This window comes from Thermobia domestica, chromosome 14 (assembly GCF_964235325.1).
Source record: "Thermobia domestica chromosome 14, izTheDome1.hap1.1, whole genome shotgun sequence".
Lineage (NCBI taxonomy): Eukaryota > Metazoa > Arthropoda > Insecta > Zygentoma > Lepismatidae > Thermobia > Thermobia domestica.
Window position 1 is genome coordinate 2,103,697 of NC_137467.1, and position 8,566 is coordinate 2,112,262.

Sequence of the window (8,566 nt, forward strand, 5' to 3'; positions counted from 1 at the left end):
CGAGCACACTGCTTGCAGAAGCGTCGCCAAATAGATCGAAAATAAACCATACTATACTTTCACCTCTGGTGCTTGGTGTTCCTGATTCGATCCCGCTCGCCCCGTGTGATTTTTGTGGTGGACAAACACCGCATGCCTGGCTTTTCTCACGGTTCTTCCGTTTCCTTATACTTTCTTCATTCCACCATTTCATTGATTTCTCATCATCACCGTTTTCTTTAACCTAGACAGCATAACCGTGGAAAGATTTCATTTCACTTTTATTTCATTTTCTCCTATACGCTTCAAATACCTGCAATGACTTTTCTTATTCCTACAGTGTAGAATGGGCAAATAAAAAGAAACTAATTTTTCTACTAAATATTTTATTTTGTTATTTAGCCATTAGAAGCTTAAATAAAAACGTTCATTGTGTTAATCTATCATGCTTTCTTATACCACTGTACCTGTGTTCGTATATTATCAGCTTATTTTTTGTCTATATGCACATCACAAATTCACGACTCCATTCCTTCATGCTAGTTGACGGTTAGATTCAAAATTTCCACAGTCGATGTTAGTAAGATTGTTAGTTTCTTTCTCCAGGCTGGCGTAATTGAAAATATGCTACGGGACTGCGTACGTCCCCTACTGGCAGTTAATCATATTGGAAGTAAGGGATTAACATTTTGTGTGTCTGAATGTTCACTTTCGAGTTCCTTAGTTTCCTTCAAGGAAAACGCTCAGAATTCACAGTCTAGGGATGGTACCAGGACGAACTTTTATATACAAAGACGAGTCGGAGACCGAGATTGACACCTGTACCTATAAATCGAGACGAGACCGAGACGCCTGAGAAGAGATTTAGGTCAGTCTCGAAAGTCTCGGTCTCGTCTCGAATATAGATAGGTATTAAAATTACATTTACTCAAAATTTGTTTCTTTGCTGTTAGATAATATGGGAACTGTTAACTTATGTACACTGGTGTATTTAAGGGGTGCCTATCGGGCTCAAGCCCCTCCCGAAATAAATTTGTGATCATTTATTTATTTATTTATTGCACTACAGGTACAACACAAATGTTTCTTAGCAATTCATCAAACCTCTCCCGAAACAAAAATCCACTGCTGATGTATATAGCCTTCTCCCTCTCACACCCACTCTCTCTCTATATATATACACACTTACAGCCGCGGATTCAGGATATGATCAAGGGAGGGACTAAACCATTTTGCAACTTTATCCAGTGTAAAGAAAGTACTATTGGAGCCCATTTATTCAGTGTATACCTGAGCGTCAAGGACGCTATAGCCCCTATTTACTTCCTCTTGCATCCGAGTCTGTAGTATAGTGCTTTGTGGTCCGTGGACGCCATTTTTAGAAAACCTGGTGTGAAATATTGAAGGGGAAATTCGAAATTCTTCTACATACTCAGCAATACCACTAGAGCAAGCAGTGTTGCCAAGGCAATATAAACTTGTATTTTCTGAAATTGCACTACGTAAGGAATTACGTATTTCTAATTTAGGTATTAAATGAAACCATAATACCACATACATTATTCAGTGTAACAAAGGACAATGCAGTATCACTAACATTAACAAATTCAAACGGCATATGCGGTGTAATGTACATCAATTGTATGTTAGCGTCAAATACCATGAACATGGTATAATGTATTTCGAATGAATAAAGGAACAAAGTTACAAGAAATGGAAAATTTAACTTTTTCTAAGGACTTTACTTTCATAACGTGCCGACATATCACGTCTCATCATGTAGATACTTCCAAAAGACTTAAATGATAATAATGCCATTTATAACAATTGTTATTTCAAACTGTTTCTGAGATACCAAACACGAGTTAGTGATTATTATATTGCTTAAAATGACGTATTTGTGTTATACTTTTAATGATTGTTACTTCCCTTTGTTTCTTTAACATTACAATAGTGTTTGATGGTTTTAATTACAAGAAGTTGTAGTTACATTATTTCAACCAGTGTTGTCCACTACAATTGCAAAGTATTAATCTAAATATAGTGCAAAATACGAAGCTAAAGTGTAAAATATCTGAAAGTTATTTGTAATTTGTTTGATGTGCAAGAATGTTTTCAAAAGAACACGTTTTTCATAGCCTTTGGGCTACTTATAATGTTAATGTCAAAGTTTTTGTTCCAGCAATACATGTAAATGCAAATTGTAACTGAAATTGAATGTACCTCATAAATTTTCAATAACACTACTTGTTCCCCTTAAGTCTTAGGCCTGGTGTACACTTTCGATTAAAACCGTGTTTAATTAAATGTTCTAATTACACCCTAATTACATTTCACTTGTTTTAGTTTCACCACCGACCACACGAAACTCGATCCATACCCTATAGCTATATGAAATTATTGAAGGACATATAGTTAGTAATACACATTGTGTTGATTTTTAGTTTGATTTGTTTTAGTTTAACTTCCCACAGTTCTGCTGAGGCAGCTAAAGGAGACGTGAAGACGAGCTCATTATAGTGGAATCCGTACCCCATCTGTCGTTCAACTGTACCCTCATATATATAGTTGAAATGAATTATTTGTATAGTAATGACTGGTACTAATGAAATATTTTTTAAGATGGGCCGGAAAATATGGTGCACATATTCCAAGCAGAAATTATAATTGATTTACGAAAACAATTCTAGACTGTGTATCACATAACTAGTCTAGGATACGTCCGCGTACAAGATGGTTTGACAAAATCAAGAATCACTAGAGAGTAACCTGGAAAAGCATTACACAGGGTAGATATGGAGAATACTTGGAAAGACCTTCATCCAACAGTGTAAGAATAATAGTTGATTATGATGATGTTATTGATTTTATTATATCTGGGCCCCAGAGGTAAACTAAACCAAACCATAATTTTGTAATTTTTTACAGGAGAAACGATAAACCTGTTTTTTTAATTAAGACATTTTACTAAGACTTTTCAAACCATACTAAGTAGTAGAATGCTTGTAGATTTACATTATTATACCACTAGAAAGACATAGTCTATTAAGAAGTACCTTTAACTCAATTTAGACCAATATGTGACTTAGCATAGTCTACCCCGAAAATTCATATATATGTATAACTTTTACTAGGTAAGGTAGGGTAAAAATTGATTCAAATTATAACGAAAGAAAGTCGTATAGGGGAAAAAATTGAGTAATCAATCCTTCGTGTTGCAGCAAAATTACGAAAATTAATACTAGAAAGTTAAGAATCACTTGTTTTGTATATATATAGAGAGAGAAATTTATGCAGAAAGATCGAATTGCCTATACCTACAATTAAACATGTCCATGTTTCGCAAGTAATTTCCAATGAATATAAAATTTCAATGTAATGAACACCCAATCAGTTTTCTCGAATAAAGATAACATGCAAAGTTGAGAGCTCATGAATAGCTACTATTGAGTAACAATAACTCTGTGAACCCTCAACGCTGATATTTTAGCCACCGAGGGGCGACATTTTTCCTGGCGTACAAACAGATAGGTCTGCAGTATTCACGATAATTTATTCAAATTATACCACTAAATTGTTCAGTTTTTTTTATGTATTATTGTTTATTCAGTTCTCAGAGTAGAAACTTTGTAAGCCTGACAGGTTTTCTCGATACCTCTGTGGGTGAGGGTCACGTGCCACTGCCCATTTACGGCACTGGCTCTACGCTTATGTAATGTATTACGACCTTATGAACTGAATAATAAGAAACTGAATGCGAACTATAAGTAAGGCGCGAACTACGCGAAATATCGGACTTTGAAGCCAAATATTTTGATGACCCAACCCAAGACACCACATCCAACTCTAAAGAAGGGCGATTGTCGTATCTCCCACCACAAGGTTCAGGAAGTTCGTCTTATAAAGTGTCAATTAAACACGGAGTTGTGAAATAAAATACGTATTTGATCAATTTGAAACACAATATATTGTAGTAATAATTTACACTACTTGTGATCCTCGCAAAGGTGATGTGCGTCAAGGAGGTCATTTTATGATAGTGAAAATATTAGTTATAGATAACATTATTTCACATGTAAGTACAAAAGGATGAATTTATTGCTAATGAAATTAGATATAGAATTTATAATTTCAGTACTAATAAATGATTAGGCTACTCATAAAGATTTGACCTATATGGAGTAGCTAATGAGCATCTGGCCAAACAGTAGTAATCCTTATCATAAAACGATGACATCTTAGTGTGTGTATAACGAATTTCTTATAATTGATATTAATCTTTCGGCTACGTGAGCTCCTGCGTGACTGGCACACGTCGACACATGTCACTACTGTGCAAGAAATTTGCAGAGTTAAAGCTATTCTGAGGGTTTAATCCCAATATAAAGGTATTGCTTTTTCAATTTATTACAAAATAAGAAAGAGTGGCATAGGAATATTTAGATTTCACCGCTAATAGTTGTATCTTTCTACAGTAGTGGTTATCAACCTATTTCCCATCAGAACTCCCATTTTATCACATCCTTTGCCAGCGACCCCCTTAAGGTTTGTAATAAGCTTTTGTGTGATTTTAAAAATACCTATTGCGGAGATCTCACTATATCTATTTATTTCTATAATAGTGGAAACCAGTTCTTGTATATAGCGAAAGCAGTAACTTTCCTAAAACTGAATGGATTAAACCCGACAATTCCTTGCAACAGATTTTCTGTAACGAAGACTTGGACAAGTTCTAGCTAAAGAGAAGAGAAGAATGTCCTGATCTGGTATCTGCTGTTTTAACCTTCTTACGTCCCTCGGGTCCATTTTGACCAAAAGCGATTTTTCAACTTGATTATCTCGGACCCTATGTGAGCTGTGATCATCATGCTTCGTGACTTTTAGCTATTTTACCAAATATGTGTTTTGTAAAAAATTCGATTCAAATCTCCATCCTGTTACGTCACAGTAGAAAAACTAACACATAAGTTCCTCGGGTCCATTTAGACCCATTAGTTCAATGAATATTTAAGTGACTGAAAAATCATTATTGAATGGATTTCTGATGATAATACATCCACAAAACAATGCAAAAATTATTATTATTATTATTATTATTATTATTATTATTAGTAGTAGTAGTAGTAGTAGTAGTAGTAGTAGTAGTAGTAGTAGTAGTAGTTATTGCACTGTCCGAAAATAATTTAGTTTCTTCCAGTATACTGTACTGGCAAAGTTATTTAGTTTCTTTCAGATACCTTGTATTGGCAACATTGTTTAGGTTCATTTTGGATAAGTTTTTATTCGTAGTGTTGCTTGTTTCCTCGTTGTGCAGTAATTACAGACCATTTTGGTGTCCAAAATGACTGCTTTGACACCAGAAGAATTCAAAACTCTCTTACTTTTTCTGACGATGAACTGACATCTGAAACGGAGGATCAATTATCAGTGCAGGATTCTTTGTTTTCGTCTTCCCTGTCTGATGAAAATTCTTCGGAAAGCTCTGATTGAAAACTGCATCAAGATCTCCCTCGTGGCTAAGCGGTTGCGCCTTTGGCGTGCGACACCCGGTTTCGATTCCGGGCGGGATCTCATGTGGTTCGGATTCCACGCTAATCAGTAGGTCCACGTTTCATATAGTCTCGCTGCTCAAAGGGACGCTAAACTAAAATCAACTCAACTGAAAACTACATAAAACAAACAAAAAAATTGCTAAGAAAAGTGCAGCCCTTGAAATCGTACGATCGCTCCGTGAAGAGACACAGGAGGAGTGTGTTCATCAAACGACGAGTAGCCCTGGTGTTCTGAGGAAAAGAGGTATTGCCACACGTGAAAGGGAACAGGCGACAAAAATATGATCAAATACAATTTGTGAAACAAATTTATCTGTAAAAGACATCCCAATCAGATTTGTGAGCAATGTCGAAAACAGTAAAATGGGTGCTCACATGTTTCAAGTAGCATAAAAGAAAACAGCCACGTACGTGGATTTTGTTCTTAGAGGTTTTCAATAAAAGTTAACAGGAATGCATGACCTAACCTAACCAAAAGTAAGCTAAATAAAACCTGCTTGCAACATAAGTCAAAAGTATTATATATATATATATATATATATATATATATATATATATATATATATATATATATATATATGTGTGTGTGTGTGTGTGTGTGACAGTGTTCTAGATGCAAGGGCATCTCTGCCATGTTAAATTTCGGTGAATAATAAAACAATTGTACAATTATTTCTAAATATTTGAGGACGACCGCAAAATATATCATGTATTTAAAAAATATAGGGGGCTGAGGACATCCCCCCAAACAGTGACGCTTGTCTAGATTTGACCCATCTTTTGTTATATTTGACACAAACCAGTCACAACGCTATTGCATGTACAAATGTAGTGTAAACTACAATTTGAAACATATAAAAATGAATGGGTCCATTTTGACCCAGAGGAACTTATGTGTATGCAAAAATCGAGGGACGTACAAGGGTTAAAAGTAATAATTCCATTTGCTGCATCATACCTGTGCAAGAGTGGTTTCTAACCCGTGGTAAGCAAGAATGTTTTTTTAACAGAGAAATGAAGTCGCTTATCAGTTGAAAATGATTTGATAATGTGCGTCAGAAAGATTGAACCGAACATTGCCGCACTACAGAAATCATGCCATCCACAAGAATCTCATTAGCTTTCAATTTTAATTGTATTTCAACATACAGGTTTTGTTGCATTTGTATTTTTCTGGTATTTCAATATGCAGTTCTCGTTAGTTTCATATCGTACTTCTTTCATTTAAATTGAGTTAGGTAGACCTATTTTTGTTGTTCTTAACACTAGATAGAAAAATAAAAGTATAACTAGCAGATCAAAATGCAAAAAAAAAAAAAAAAAAAATTAAAAATTGTTTCCGGTATTAGATTCTAATTATATTTATCTCTTCCGCTTATCATCGCGACTCCCAGGAAACCTTCTTACGTCCTTTGTAGTAGTCGTTAACCCCAGATTAAGAAACACTGTTTTACAATAATGTGTTCGGATGTTTTAATGCAAGTTAATCTGTAGTTTCTAAATTTAATTAGCCATGTTTAGAATTTAAATTTGATTTAGACTCGTCATTGAGCAAACCAATACGTTTACCTTAACAATTACTAAAGTATAACAGTTTTGCCAACTATTCACTTTAGCTTCATCAGACACTATGAATATACAGGTAAGTGACAGATTTAATATAAGAGACAGTGAAAAAAGGTTTTTTAAATGCTTCCTATATAATTATTTGTTTGCTGTCTCTTGCCTACATTATTTAATATCTTTCTAGAAGGGATATTAAAAAAGACCCAACAAAATGAAGACTGTTTTTCCAGTGGGAGGTAGAATGATTGGGTGTAGAGGGTTCGCACATAATATGCCACTTGTTGCTGAATCTGAATAGAAAATCAATAAGGTAGAAAACTTAAGGAAAAGCTGTGAAGAATATGGGATAAAAATTAATGTTACAACGACACAGAAATTTGAAATTACCGTTTCAAATGTATTTGAATGGAGCGCTTATTCTATACTTGTACCAGTCTGTGTTTAAATGTTACGTTCCAACAATAGATTATGCGATTCCGGTAATCATGGTAACTAGTATTTTCAGTTGCGGGTATGAAATTATATAATGCATTTAATATATATTTAATCCCATAATAACTAAATTAACATATTCTACATGAAACTTCACATTAGCATTATTATGAAAGAGCATATTTCGAATCTGAAAGGGGACAGGAGGCATATTAATGATCATAATCGTAAATCACAATAAATTCATAAATAAGCGTAGGATGAATAATATTCACAAGGCTGCAATCTAAACAGCAGAAAATAGAGACTAAAATTATGAATACAAACACAGTGGTATTTTGTTAATTTTTAGGGAAATTAAACAGTATTAAGTGCTCTTGTTCTGAGATAATAACATGAACAGAAGAAAGTGCTACTAAATATCATTTTCGGGGCAATAACAGGTCAATTGTTATAAAATGTAATGTTCATAAAATCTAGTGTAATCATTTATTCGTATTCAAATATATGCAGCAAATATCGTGACTAATTTGCTTAAATAGTATGTATGTGTCGACATCAGTTGGTTGCTTTAAAATGTAATGCGAAGGTTGAAGTGCCATGAAGTTAATACAGCGTAAGTAGAAATTTGTTTGCATGCATACAAAACAGAATGACATTATTTTAGCAAATATCAACATAAATTGTCTAAATAGTATAGGTTAAAAATTAAGTACTTTAATTCCTTCTTGTAAATTGAAAACATGATAAATCTTGAATGGACCATGGGACTATTTTGGCATGAAAATAGTAATCTTTTTGCTCACGAAAGCGCGTAGGAATTCGATGTACTGTGATGAAGTTTTGATGGAAAGAGGTGTGTCCTCGATATATATTCCAGCTAGAAATATGTGTAAAACCAAATATTTCACTTGTAGCTAACCCTAAAATAAGGTAATAACTAGTATAATAAGTGTCACTGAACCGTAATACATACTAATTCCAGTGCTTATATTTATATAGAGGAGGACAAAAAAATCTAAAACGTTTGCAAAAGT